Below are 10,000 nucleotides of genomic sequence, written 5' to 3' on the forward strand. Positions count from 1 at the left end.
GATGAGCGTGGTATCATGTTGCAAGTGGCTGCATGGCTTAGCTTACTAAATGCAAATGCATAAGAGTAATATTCTTAGCATTCCTAGAGCCTATGGCCACACCACACTGAATGCACCCGATCTCGTCTGATCTCGGAAGTTAAGCAGTGTTAGGCCTAGTTAGTACCTGGATGGGAGACCGCCTGGGAATACCAGGTGCTGTAGGCTTTTTTGTGCTCCAAGTTCAGGAAGTGAGCCCTTTCTCAATTGCCTTTCAAAACTGCAAGGTCTAGCCGACTAGATGCTTAAAAGTACAAAACTCACTAGGCCCAGAGCCTACGGCCACACCACACTGAATGAGCCTGATCTCGTCTGATCTCAGAAGCTAAGCAGTGTCGGGCCTAGTTAGTACCTGGATGGGAGACCGCCTGGGAATACCAGGTGCTGTAGGCTTTTTTGTACTCCAAGTTCAGGAAGTGAGCCATTTCTCAATTCCCTTTCAAAACTGCAAGGTCTAGCCGACTAGATGCTTAAAAGTACAAAACTCACAAGGCCCAGACCCTACGGCCACACCACACTGAATGCGCCCGATCTCGGAAGCTAAGCAGTGTCGGGCCTCGTTAGTATCTGGATGGGAGACCGCCTGGGAATACCAGGTGCTGTAGGCTTTTTTGTGCTCCAAGTTCAGGAAGTGAGCCATTTCTCAATTGCCTTTCAAAACTGCAAGGTCTAGCTGACTAGATGCTTAAAAGTACAAAACTCGCTAGGCCCAGAGCCTACGGCCACACCACACTGATTGCGTCTGATCTCGGAAACTAAGCAGTGTCTGGCCTAGTTAGTACCTGGATGGGAGACCACCTGGGAATACCAGGTGCTGTAGGCTATTTTGTGCTCCAAGTTCAGGAAGTGAGCCATTTCACAATTGCCTTTCAAAACTGCAAGGTCTAGCCGACTAGATGCTTAAAAGTACAAAACTCACTAAGCCCAGAGCCTTCGGCCACACCACACTGAATGCGCCCCATCTCATCTGATCTCAGAAGCTAAGCAGTGTCGGGCCTAGTTAGTACCTGGATGGGAGACCGCCTGGGAATACCAGGTGCTGTAGGCTTTTTTGTGCTCCAAGTTCAGGAAGTGAGCCATTTCTCAATTGCCTTTCAAAACTGCAAGGTCTAGCCGACTAGATGCTTAAAAGTACAAAACTCACAAGAACCAGAGCCTACGGCCACACCACACTGAATGCGCCCGATCTCGTCTGATCTTGGAAGCTAAGCAGTGTCGGGCCTCGTTAGTACCTGGATGGGAGACCGCCTGGGAATACCAGGTGCTGTAGGCTTTTTTGTGCTCCAAGTTCAGGAAGTGAGCCCTTTCTCAATTGCCTTTTAAAACTGCAAGGTCTAGCCGACTAGATGCTTAAAAGTACAACACTCACTAGGCCCAGAGCCTACGGCCACACCACACTGAATGCGCCTGATCTCGTCTGATCTCAGAAGCTAAGCAGTGTCGGGCCTAGTTAGTACCTGGATGGGAGACCGCCTGGGAATACCAGGTGCTGTAGGCTTTTTTGTACTCCAAGTTCAGGAAGTGAGCCATTTCTCAATTGCCTTTCAAAACTGCAAGGTCTAGCCGACTAGATGCTTAAAAGTACAAAACTCACTAGGCCCAGAGCCTACGGCCACACCACACTGAATGCGCCCGATCTCGTCTGATCTCGGAAGCTAAGCAGTGTCGGGCCTAGTTAGTACCTGGATGGGAGACCACCTGGGAATACCAGGTGCTGTAGGCTTTTTTGTGCTCCAAGTTCAGGAAGTGAGCCATTTCACAATTTCCTTTCAAAACTGCAAGGTCTAGCCGACTAGATGCTTAAAAGTACAAAACTCACAAGGCCCAGACCCTACGGCCACACCACACTGAATGCGCCCGATCTCGGAAGCTAAGCAGTGTCGGGCCTCTTTAGTATCTGGATGGGAGACCGCCTGGGAATACCAGGTGCTGTAGGCTTTTTTGTGCTCCAAGTTCAGGAAGTGAGCCATTTCTCAATTGCCTTTCAAAACTGCAAGGTCTAGCTGACTAGATGCTTAAAAGTACAAAACTCACTAGGCCCAGAGCCTACGGCCACACCACACTGATTGCGTCTGATCTCGGAAGCTAAGCAGTGTCGGGCCTAGTTAGTACCTGGATGGGAGACCACCTGGGAATACCAGGTGCTGTAGGCTTTTTTGTGCTCCAAGTTCAGGAAGTGAGCCATTTCACAATTGCCTTTCAAAACTGCAAGGTCTAGCCGACTAGATGCTTAAAAGTACAAAACTCACTAAGCCCAGAGCCTTCGGCCACACCACACTGAATGCGCCCGATCTCATCTGATCTCAGAAGCTAAGCAGTGTCGGGCCTAGTTAGTACCTGGATGGGAGACCGCCTGGGAATACCAGGTGCGGTAGGCTTTTTTGTGCTCCAAGTTCAGGAAGTGAGCCCTTTCTCAATTGCCTTTCAAAACTGCAAGGTCTAGCCGACTAGATGCTTAAAAGTACAAAACTCACTAGGCCCAGAGCCTACGGCCACACCACACTGAATGCGCCTGATCTCGTCTGATCTCAGAAGCTAAGCAGTGTCGGGCCTAGTTAGTACCTGGATGGGAGACTGCCTGGGAATACCAGGTGCTGTAGGCTTTTTTTGTGCTCCATGATTAGTAATTGCGCAACTTCTCAATTATTTTTCAAATTTGGTATGTTTCCAAAATAATTGTATCCCGTTTTATAGCGGAAATGTTGGACAACATCATGAGGGCTGGAGCTACCTTTTTACATAGAATTAGCATACAGGTAGTGTGTTCATGGGTAATAAATCGACTTTCACATGTAATGCAGTACAGAGAATATTGAGTCCTTCAAGAGGCATGAAAGAAACCCATTATTGTGTTGATTGTTCTCTCCACCTCCCTGCAACAGACACAGGATGGATGAATTAAAGTTATCCTACCAGACATAGGAGTCCTGAATGGGCCCACCAGTCTTATATATCTCGCCTGATCGAGGCTGATCGAGCGATGAGCGTGGTATCATGTTGCAAGTGGCTGCATGGCTTAGCTTACTAAATGCAAATGCATAAGAGTAATATTCTTAGCATTCCTAGAGCCTACGGCCACACCACACTGAATGCACCCGATCTCGACTGATCTCGGAAGTTAAGCAGTGTCAGGCCTAGTTAGTACCTGGATGGGAGACCGCCTGGGAATACCAGGTGCTGTAGGCTTTTTTGTGCTCCAAGTTCAGGAAGTGAGCCCTTTCTCAATTGCCTTTTAAAACTGCAAGGTCTAGCCGACTAGATGCTTAAAAGTACAAAACTCACTAGGCCCAGAGCCTACGGCCACACCACACTGAATGTGCCTGATCTCGTCTGATCTCAGAAGCTAAGCAGTGTCGGGCCTAGTTAGTACCTGGATGGAAGACCGCCTGGGAATACCAGGTGCTGTAGGCTTTTTTGTACTCCAAGTTCAGGAAGTGAGCCATTTCTCAATTGCCTTTCAAAACTGCAAGGTCTAGCCGACTAGATGCTTAAAAGTACAAAACTCACAAGAACCAGAGCCTACGGCCACACCACACTGAATGCGCCCGATCTCGTCTGATCTCGGAAGCTAAGCAGTGTCGGGCCTCGTTAGTACCTGGATGGGAGACCGCCTGGGAATACCAGGTGCTGTAGGCTTTTTTGTGCTCCAAGTTCAGGAAGTGAGCCATTTCTCAATTGCCTTTCAAAACTACAAGGTCTAGCTGACTAGATGCTTAAAAGTACAAAACTCACTAGGCCCAGAGCCTACGGCCACACCACACTGATTGCGCCCGATCTCGTCTGATCTCGGAAGCTAAGCAGTGTCGGGCCTAGTTAGTACCTGGATGGGAGACCACCTGGGAATACCAGGTGCTGTAGGCTTTTTTGTGCTCCAAGTTCAGGAAGTGAGCCATTTCACAATTGCCTTTCAAAACTGCAAGGTCTAGCCGACTAGATGCTTAAAAGTACAAAACTCACTAGGCCCAGAGCCTACGGCCACACCACACTGAATGCGCCCGATCTCGGAAGCTAAGCAGGGTCAGGCCTAGTTAGTACCTGGATGGGAGACTGCCTGGGAATACCAGGTGCTGTAGGCTTTTTTGTGCTCCATGATTAGTAATTGCGCAACTTCTCAATTATTTTTCAAATTTGGTATGTTTCCAAAATAATTGTATCCCGTTTTATAGCGGAAATGTTGGACAACATCATGAGGGCTGGAGCTACCTTTTTACATAGAATTAGCATACAGGTAGTGTGTTCATGGGTAATAAATCGACTTTCACATGTAATGCAGTACAGAGAATATTGAGTCCTTCAAGAGGCATGAAAGAAAACCATTATTGTGTTGATTGTTCTCTCCACCTCCCTGCAACAGACACAGGATGGATGAATTAAAGTTATCCTACCAGACATAGGAGTCCTGAATGGGCCCACCAGTCTTATATATCTCGCCTGATCGAGCGATGAGCGTGGTATCATGTTGCAAGTGGCTGCATGGCTTAGCTTACTAAATGCAAATGCATAAGAGTAATATTCTTAGCATTCCTAGAGCCTACGGCCACACCACACTGAATGCACCCGATCTCGACTGATTTCGGAAGTTAAGCAGTGTCAGGCCTAGTTAGTACCTGGATGGGAGACCGCCTGGGAATACCAGGTGCTGTAGGCTTTTTTGTGCTCCAAGTTCAGGAAGTGAGCCCTTTCTCAATTGCCTTTTAAAACTGCAAGGTCTAGCCGACTAGATGCTTAAAAGTACAAAACTCACTAGGCCCAGAGCCTACGGCCACACCACACTGAATGTGCCTGATCTCGTCTGATCTCAGAAGCTAAGCAGTGTCGGGCCTAGTTAGTACCTGGATGGAAGACCGCCTGGGAATACCAGGTGCTGTAGGCTTTTTTGTACTCCAAGTTCAGGAAGTGAGCCATTTCTCAATTGCCTTTCAAAACTGCAAGGTCTAGCCGACTAGATGCTTAAAAGTACAAAACTCACAAGAACCAGAGCCTACGGCCACACCACACTGAATGCGCCCGATCTCGTCTGATCTCGGAAGCTAAGCAGTGTCGGGCCTCGTTAGTACCTGGATGGGAGACCGCCTGGGAATACCAGGTGCTGTAGGCTTTTTTGTGCTCCAAGTTCAGGAAGTGAGCCATTTCTCAATTGCCTTTCAAAACTACAAGGTCTAGCTGACTAGATGCTTAAAAGTACAAAACTCACTAGGCCCAGAGCCTACGGCCACACCACACTGATTGCGCCCGATCTCGTCTGATCTCGGAAGCTAAGCAGTGTCGGGCCTAGTTAGTACCTGGATGGGAGACCACCTGGGAATACCAGGTGCTGTAGGCTTTTTTGTGCTCCAAGTTCAGGAAGTGAGCCATTTCACAATTGCCTTTCAAAACTGCAAGGTCTAGCCGACTAGATGCTTAAAAGTACAAAACTCACTAGGCCCAGAGCCTACGGCCACACCACACTGAATGCGCCCGATCTCGGAAGCTAAGCAGGGTCAGGCCTAGTTAGTACCTGGATGGGAGACTGCCTGGGAATACCAGGTGCTGTAGGCTTTTTTGTGCTCCATGATTAGTAATTGCGCAACTTCTCAATTATTTTTCAAATTTGGTATGTTTCCAAAATAATTGTATCCCGTTTTATAGCGGAAATGTTGGACAACATCATGAGGGCTGGAGCTACCTTTTTACATAGAATTAGCATACAGGTAGTGTGTTCATGGGTAATAAATCGACTTTCACATGTAATGCAGTACAGAGAATATTGAGTCCTTCAAGAGGCATGAAAGAAAACCATTATTGTGTTGATTGTTCTCTCCACCTCCCTGCAACAGACACAGGATGGATGAATTAAAGTTATCCTACCAGACATAGGAGTCCTGAATGGGCCCACCAGTCTTATATATCTCGCCTGATCGAGCCTGATCGAGCGATGAGCGTGGTATCATGTTGCAAGTGGCTGCATGGCTTAGCTTACTAAATGCAAATGCATAAGAGTAATATTCTTAGCATTCCTAGAGCCTACGGCCACACCACACTGAATGCACCCGATCTCGACTGATCTCGGAAGTTAAGCAGTGTCAGGCCTAGTTAGTACCTGGATGGGAGACCGCCTGGGAATACCAGGTGCTGTAGGCTTTTTTGTGCTCCAAGTTCAGGAAGTGAGCCCTTTCTCAATTGCCTTTTAAAACTGCAAGGTCTAGCCGACTAGATGCTTAAAAGTACAAAACTCACTAGGCCCAGAGCCTACGGCCACACCACACTGAATGTGCCTGATCTCGTCTGATCTCAGAAGCTAAGCAGTGTCGGGCCTAGTTAGTACCTGGATGGAAGACCGCCTGGGAATACCAGGTGCTGTAGGCTTTTTTGTACTCCAAGTTCAGGAAGTGAGCCATTTCTCAATTGCCTTTCAAAACTGCAAGGTCTAGCCGACTAGATGCTTAAAAGTACAAAACTCACAAGAACCAGAGCCTACGGCCACACCACACTGAATGCGCCCGATCTCGTCTGATCTTGGAAGCTAAGCAGTGTCGGGCCTCGTTAGTACCTGGATGGGAGACCGCCTGGGAATACCAGGTGCTGTAGGCTTTTTTGTGCTCCAAGTTCAGGAAGTGAGCCATTTCTCAATTGCCTTTCAAAACTGCAAGGTCTAGCTGACTAGATGCTTAAAAGTACAAAACTCACTAGGCCCAGAGCCTACGGCCACACCACACTGATTGCGCCCGATCTCGTCTGATCTCGGAAGCTAAGCAGTGTCGGGCCTAGTTAGTACCTGGATGGGAGACCACCTGGGAATACCAGGTGCTGTAGGCTTTTTTGTGCTCCAAGTTCAGGAAGTGAGCCCTTTCTCAATTGCCTTTCAAAACTGCAAGGTCTAGCCGACTAGATGCTTAAAAGTACAAAACTCACTAGGCCCAGAGCCTACGGCCACACCACACTGAATGCGCCTGATCTCGTCTGATCTCAGAAGCTAAGCAGTGTCGGGCCTAGTTAGTACCTGGATGGGAGACTGCCTGGGAATACCAGGTGCTGTAGGCTTTTTTTGTGCTCCATGATTAGTAATTGCGCAACTTCTCAATTATTTTTCAAATTTGGTATGTTTCCAAAATAATTGTATCCCGTTTTATAGCGGAAATGTTGGACAACATCATGAGGGCTGGAGCTACCTTTTTACATAGAATTAGCATACAGGTAGTGTGTTCATGGGTAATAAATCGACTTTCACATGTAATGCAGTACAGAGAATATTGAGTCCTTCAAGAGGCATGAAAGAAAACCATTATTGTGTTGATTGTTCTCTCCACCTCCCTGCAACAGACACAGGATGGATGAATTAAAGTTATCCTACCAGACATAGGAGTCCTGAATGGGCCCACCAGTCTTATATATCTCGCCTGATCGAGGCTGATCGAGCGATGAGCGTGGTATCATGTTGCAAGTGGCTGCATGGCTTAGCTTACTAAATGCAAATGCATAAGAGTAATATTCTTAGCATTCCTAGAGCCTACGGCCACACCACACTGAATGCACCCGATCTCGACTGATCTCGGAAGTTAAGCAGTGTCAGGCCTAGTTAGTACCTGGATGGGAGACCGCCTGGGAATACCAGGTGCTGTAGGCTTTTTTGTGCTCCAAGTTCAGGAAGTGAGCCCTTTCTCAATTGCCTTTTAAAACTGCAAGGTCTAGCCGACTAGATGCTTAAAAGTACAAAACTCACTAGGCCCAGAGCCTACGGCCACACCACACTGAATGTGCCTGATCTCGTCTGATCTCAGAAGCTAAGCAGTGTCGGGCCTAGTTAGTACCTGGATGGAAGACCGCCTGGGAATACCAGGTGCTGTAGGCTTTTTTGTACTCCAAGTTCAGGAAGTGAGCCATTTCTCAATTGCCTTTCAAAACTGCAAGGTCTAGCCGACTAGATGCTTAAAAGTACAAAACTCACAAGAACCAGAGCCTACGGCCACACCACACTGAATGCGCCCGATCTCGTCTGATCTCGGAAGCTAAGCAGTGTCGGGCCTCATTAGTACCTGGATGGGAGACCGCCTGGGAATACCAGGTGCTGTAGGCTTTTTTGTGCTCCAAGTTCAGGAAGTGAGCCATTTCTCAATTGCCTTTCAAAACTACAAGGTCTAGCTGACTAGATGCTTAAAAGTACAAAACTCACTAGGCCCAGAGCCTACGGCCACACCACACTGATTGCGCCCGATCTCGTCTGATCTCGGAAGCTAAGCAGTGTCGGGCCTAGTTAGTACCTGGATGGGAGACCACCTGGGAATACCAGGTGCTGTAGGCTTTTTTGTGCTCCAAGTTCAGGAAGTGAGCCATTTCACAATTGCCTTTCAAAACTGCAAGGTCTAGCCGACTAGATGCTTAAAAGTACAAAACTCACTAGGCCCAGAGCCTACGGCCACACCACACTGAATGCGCCCGATCTCGGAAGCTAAGCAGGGTCAGGCCTAGTTAGTACCTGGATGGGAGACTGCCTGGGAATACCAGGTGCTGTAGGCTTTTTTGTGCTCCATGATTAGTAATTGCGCAACTTCTCAATTATTTTTCAAATTTGGTATGTTTCCAAAATAATTGTATCCCGTTTTATAGCGGAAATGTTGGACAACATCATGAGGGCTGGAGCTACCTTTTTACATAGAATTAGCATACAGGTAGTGTGTTCATGGGTAATAAATCGACTTTCACATGTAATGCAGTACAGAGAATATTGAGTCCTTCAAGAGGCATGAAAGAAAACCATTATTGTGTTGATTGTTCTCTCCACCTCCCTGCAACAGACACAGGATGGATGAATTAAAGTTATCCTACCAGACATAGGAGTCCTGAATGGGCCCACCAGTCTTATATATCTCGCCTGATCGAGCGATGAGCGTGGTATCATGTTGCAAGTGGCTGCATGGCTTAGCTTACTAAATGCAAATGCATAAGAGTAATATTCTTAGCATTCCTAGAGCCTACGGCCACACCACACTGAATGCACCCGATCTCGACTGATCTCGGAAGTTAAGCAGTGTCAGGCCTAGTTAGTACCTGGATGGGAGACCGCCTGGGAATACCAGGTGCTGTAGGCTTTTTTGTGCTCCAAGTTCAGGAAGTGAGCCCTTTCTCAATTGCCTTTTAAAACTGCAAGGTCTAGCCGACTAGATGCTTAAAAGTACAAAACTCACTAGGCCCAGAGCCTACGGCCACACCACACTGAATGTGCCTGATCTCGTCTGATCTCAGAAGCTAAGCAGTGTCGGGCCTAGTTAGTACCTGGATGGAAGACCGCCTGGGAATACCAGGTGCTGTAGGCTTTTTTGTACTCCAAGTTCAGGAAGTGAGCCATTTCTCAATTGCCTTTCAAAACTGCAAGGTCTAGCCGACTAGATGCTTAAAAGTACAAAACTCACAAGAACCAGAGCCTACGGCCACACCACACTGAATGCGCCCGATCTCGTCTGATCTCGGAAGCTAAGCAGTGTCGGGCCTCGTTAGTACCTGGATGGGAGACCGCCTGGGAATACCAGGTGCTGTAGGCTTTTTTGTGCTCCAAGTTCAGGAAGTGAGCCATTTCTCAATTGCCTTTCAAAACTACAAGGTCTAGCTGACTAGATGCTTAAAAGTACAAAACTCACTAGGCCCAGAGCCTACGGCCACACCACACTGATTGCGCCCGATCTCGTCTGATCTCGGAAGCTAAGCAGTGTCGGGCCTAGTTAGTACCTGGATGGGAGACCACCTGGGAATACCAGGTGCTGTAGGCTTTTTTGTGCTCCAAGTTCAGGAAGTGAGCCATTTCACAATTGCCTTTCAAAACTGCAAGGTCTAGCCGACTAGATGCTTAAAAGTACAAAACTCACTAGGCCCAGAGCCTACGGCCACACCACACTGAATGCGCCCGATCTCGGAAGCTAAGCAGGGTCAGGCCTAGTTAGTACCTGGATGGGAGACTGCCTGGGAATACCAGGTGCTGTAGGCTTTTTTG

General features: G+C 47.9%; 28 non-coding genes and 9 pseudogenes across 28 annotated transcripts; all 37 read left to right on the forward strand.

The window, feature by feature from the left end:
- The first annotated feature begins 88 nt into the window (after positions 1 to 88).
- On the forward strand, positions 89 to 207 carry LOC138549578 (5S ribosomal RNA). Its single transcript, XR_011293357.1, has one exon. It is a non-coding gene; the product is annotated as a 5S ribosomal RNA (ribosomal RNA).
- A 106-nt stretch (positions 208 to 313) lies between these two features.
- On the forward strand, positions 314 to 432 carry LOC138537489 (5S ribosomal RNA). The gene has a single exon (XR_011285622.1). It is a non-coding gene; the product is annotated as a 5S ribosomal RNA (ribosomal RNA).
- A 106-nt stretch (positions 433 to 538) lies between these two features.
- Positions 539 to 647, forward strand: LOC138544537 (5S ribosomal RNA; annotated as a pseudogene).
- Positions 648 to 753: 106 nt separating this feature from the next.
- LOC138547064 (5S ribosomal RNA) lies at positions 754 to 862 on the forward strand (annotated as a pseudogene).
- Positions 863 to 968: 106 nt separating this feature from the next.
- On the forward strand, positions 969 to 1,087 carry LOC138542572 (5S ribosomal RNA; annotated as a pseudogene).
- Positions 1,088 to 1,193: 106 nt separating this feature from the next.
- Positions 1,194 to 1,312, forward strand: LOC138540667 (5S ribosomal RNA). The gene has a single exon (XR_011288706.1). It is a non-coding gene; the product is annotated as a 5S ribosomal RNA (ribosomal RNA).
- A 106-nt stretch (positions 1,313 to 1,418) lies between these two features.
- On the forward strand, positions 1,419 to 1,537 carry LOC138544660 (5S ribosomal RNA). Its single transcript, XR_011290734.1, has one exon. It is a non-coding gene; the product is annotated as a 5S ribosomal RNA (ribosomal RNA).
- A 106-nt stretch (positions 1,538 to 1,643) lies between these two features.
- On the forward strand, positions 1,644 to 1,762 carry LOC138551057 (5S ribosomal RNA). The gene has a single exon (XR_011294794.1). It is a non-coding gene; the product is annotated as a 5S ribosomal RNA (ribosomal RNA).
- A 106-nt stretch (positions 1,763 to 1,868) lies between these two features.
- Positions 1,869 to 1,977, forward strand: LOC138545762 (5S ribosomal RNA; annotated as a pseudogene).
- A 106-nt stretch (positions 1,978 to 2,083) lies between these two features.
- Positions 2,084 to 2,192, forward strand: LOC138543945 (5S ribosomal RNA; annotated as a pseudogene).
- A 106-nt stretch (positions 2,193 to 2,298) lies between these two features.
- Positions 2,299 to 2,417, forward strand: LOC138542261 (5S ribosomal RNA). The gene has a single exon (XR_011290248.1). It is a non-coding gene; the product is annotated as a 5S ribosomal RNA (ribosomal RNA).
- A 106-nt stretch (positions 2,418 to 2,523) lies between these two features.
- Positions 2,524 to 2,642, forward strand: LOC138551106 (5S ribosomal RNA). Its single transcript, XR_011294840.1, has one exon. It is a non-coding gene; the product is annotated as a 5S ribosomal RNA (ribosomal RNA).
- A 464-nt stretch (positions 2,643 to 3,106) lies between these two features.
- On the forward strand, positions 3,107 to 3,225 carry LOC138539061 (5S ribosomal RNA). Its single transcript, XR_011287140.1, has one exon. It is a non-coding gene; the product is annotated as a 5S ribosomal RNA (ribosomal RNA).
- Positions 3,226 to 3,331: 106 nt separating this feature from the next.
- LOC138540319 (5S ribosomal RNA) lies at positions 3,332 to 3,450 on the forward strand. Its single transcript, XR_011288371.1, has one exon. It is a non-coding gene; the product is annotated as a 5S ribosomal RNA (ribosomal RNA).
- A 106-nt stretch (positions 3,451 to 3,556) lies between these two features.
- Positions 3,557 to 3,675, forward strand: LOC138550629 (5S ribosomal RNA). Its single transcript, XR_011294378.1, has one exon. It is a non-coding gene; the product is annotated as a 5S ribosomal RNA (ribosomal RNA).
- A 106-nt stretch (positions 3,676 to 3,781) lies between these two features.
- On the forward strand, positions 3,782 to 3,900 carry LOC138548326 (5S ribosomal RNA). Its single transcript, XR_011292132.1, has one exon. It is a non-coding gene; the product is annotated as a 5S ribosomal RNA (ribosomal RNA).
- A 106-nt stretch (positions 3,901 to 4,006) lies between these two features.
- On the forward strand, positions 4,007 to 4,115 carry LOC138545335 (5S ribosomal RNA; annotated as a pseudogene).
- Positions 4,116 to 4,568: 453 nt separating this feature from the next.
- On the forward strand, positions 4,569 to 4,687 carry LOC138541998 (5S ribosomal RNA). The gene has a single exon (XR_011289990.1). It is a non-coding gene; the product is annotated as a 5S ribosomal RNA (ribosomal RNA).
- A 106-nt stretch (positions 4,688 to 4,793) lies between these two features.
- On the forward strand, positions 4,794 to 4,912 carry LOC138540320 (5S ribosomal RNA). Its single transcript, XR_011288372.1, has one exon. It is a non-coding gene; the product is annotated as a 5S ribosomal RNA (ribosomal RNA).
- A 106-nt stretch (positions 4,913 to 5,018) lies between these two features.
- On the forward strand, positions 5,019 to 5,137 carry LOC138550630 (5S ribosomal RNA). The gene has a single exon (XR_011294379.1). It is a non-coding gene; the product is annotated as a 5S ribosomal RNA (ribosomal RNA).
- A 106-nt stretch (positions 5,138 to 5,243) lies between these two features.
- Positions 5,244 to 5,362, forward strand: LOC138548327 (5S ribosomal RNA). Its single transcript, XR_011292133.1, has one exon. It is a non-coding gene; the product is annotated as a 5S ribosomal RNA (ribosomal RNA).
- Positions 5,363 to 5,468: 106 nt separating this feature from the next.
- On the forward strand, positions 5,469 to 5,577 carry LOC138545336 (5S ribosomal RNA; annotated as a pseudogene).
- A 463-nt stretch (positions 5,578 to 6,040) lies between these two features.
- On the forward strand, positions 6,041 to 6,159 carry LOC138539062 (5S ribosomal RNA). Its single transcript, XR_011287141.1, has one exon. It is a non-coding gene; the product is annotated as a 5S ribosomal RNA (ribosomal RNA).
- A 106-nt stretch (positions 6,160 to 6,265) lies between these two features.
- Positions 6,266 to 6,384, forward strand: LOC138540321 (5S ribosomal RNA). Its single transcript, XR_011288373.1, has one exon. It is a non-coding gene; the product is annotated as a 5S ribosomal RNA (ribosomal RNA).
- A 106-nt stretch (positions 6,385 to 6,490) lies between these two features.
- Positions 6,491 to 6,609, forward strand: LOC138540669 (5S ribosomal RNA). Its single transcript, XR_011288708.1, has one exon. It is a non-coding gene; the product is annotated as a 5S ribosomal RNA (ribosomal RNA).
- A 106-nt stretch (positions 6,610 to 6,715) lies between these two features.
- On the forward strand, positions 6,716 to 6,834 carry LOC138548328 (5S ribosomal RNA). Its single transcript, XR_011292134.1, has one exon. It is a non-coding gene; the product is annotated as a 5S ribosomal RNA (ribosomal RNA).
- Positions 6,835 to 6,940: 106 nt separating this feature from the next.
- Positions 6,941 to 7,059, forward strand: LOC138551107 (5S ribosomal RNA). The gene has a single exon (XR_011294841.1). It is a non-coding gene; the product is annotated as a 5S ribosomal RNA (ribosomal RNA).
- Positions 7,060 to 7,523: 464 nt separating this feature from the next.
- Positions 7,524 to 7,642, forward strand: LOC138539063 (5S ribosomal RNA). Its single transcript, XR_011287142.1, has one exon. It is a non-coding gene; the product is annotated as a 5S ribosomal RNA (ribosomal RNA).
- Positions 7,643 to 7,748: 106 nt separating this feature from the next.
- Positions 7,749 to 7,867, forward strand: LOC138540322 (5S ribosomal RNA). Its single transcript, XR_011288374.1, has one exon. It is a non-coding gene; the product is annotated as a 5S ribosomal RNA (ribosomal RNA).
- Positions 7,868 to 7,973: 106 nt separating this feature from the next.
- LOC138551031 (5S ribosomal RNA) lies at positions 7,974 to 8,092 on the forward strand. Its single transcript, XR_011294769.1, has one exon. It is a non-coding gene; the product is annotated as a 5S ribosomal RNA (ribosomal RNA).
- Positions 8,093 to 8,198: 106 nt separating this feature from the next.
- On the forward strand, positions 8,199 to 8,317 carry LOC138548329 (5S ribosomal RNA). Its single transcript, XR_011292135.1, has one exon. It is a non-coding gene; the product is annotated as a 5S ribosomal RNA (ribosomal RNA).
- Positions 8,318 to 8,423: 106 nt separating this feature from the next.
- Positions 8,424 to 8,532, forward strand: LOC138545337 (5S ribosomal RNA; annotated as a pseudogene).
- Positions 8,533 to 8,985: 453 nt separating this feature from the next.
- LOC138539064 (5S ribosomal RNA) lies at positions 8,986 to 9,104 on the forward strand. The gene has a single exon (XR_011287143.1). It is a non-coding gene; the product is annotated as a 5S ribosomal RNA (ribosomal RNA).
- A 106-nt stretch (positions 9,105 to 9,210) lies between these two features.
- LOC138540323 (5S ribosomal RNA) lies at positions 9,211 to 9,329 on the forward strand. The gene has a single exon (XR_011288375.1). It is a non-coding gene; the product is annotated as a 5S ribosomal RNA (ribosomal RNA).
- A 106-nt stretch (positions 9,330 to 9,435) lies between these two features.
- Positions 9,436 to 9,554, forward strand: LOC138550632 (5S ribosomal RNA). The gene has a single exon (XR_011294382.1). It is a non-coding gene; the product is annotated as a 5S ribosomal RNA (ribosomal RNA).
- A 106-nt stretch (positions 9,555 to 9,660) lies between these two features.
- On the forward strand, positions 9,661 to 9,779 carry LOC138548330 (5S ribosomal RNA). Its single transcript, XR_011292136.1, has one exon. It is a non-coding gene; the product is annotated as a 5S ribosomal RNA (ribosomal RNA).
- A 106-nt stretch (positions 9,780 to 9,885) lies between these two features.
- Positions 9,886 to 9,994, forward strand: LOC138545338 (5S ribosomal RNA; annotated as a pseudogene).
- Positions 9,995 to 10,000: the final 6 nt, after the last annotated feature.

Source organism: Ambystoma mexicanum, unplaced genomic scaffold, assembly GCF_040938575.1.
Source record: "Ambystoma mexicanum isolate Mex_15411 unplaced genomic scaffold, UKY_AmexF1_1 Mex_scaf10, whole genome shotgun sequence".
Taxonomy (NCBI): Eukaryota; Metazoa; Chordata; class Amphibia; order Caudata; family Ambystomatidae; genus Ambystoma; species Ambystoma mexicanum.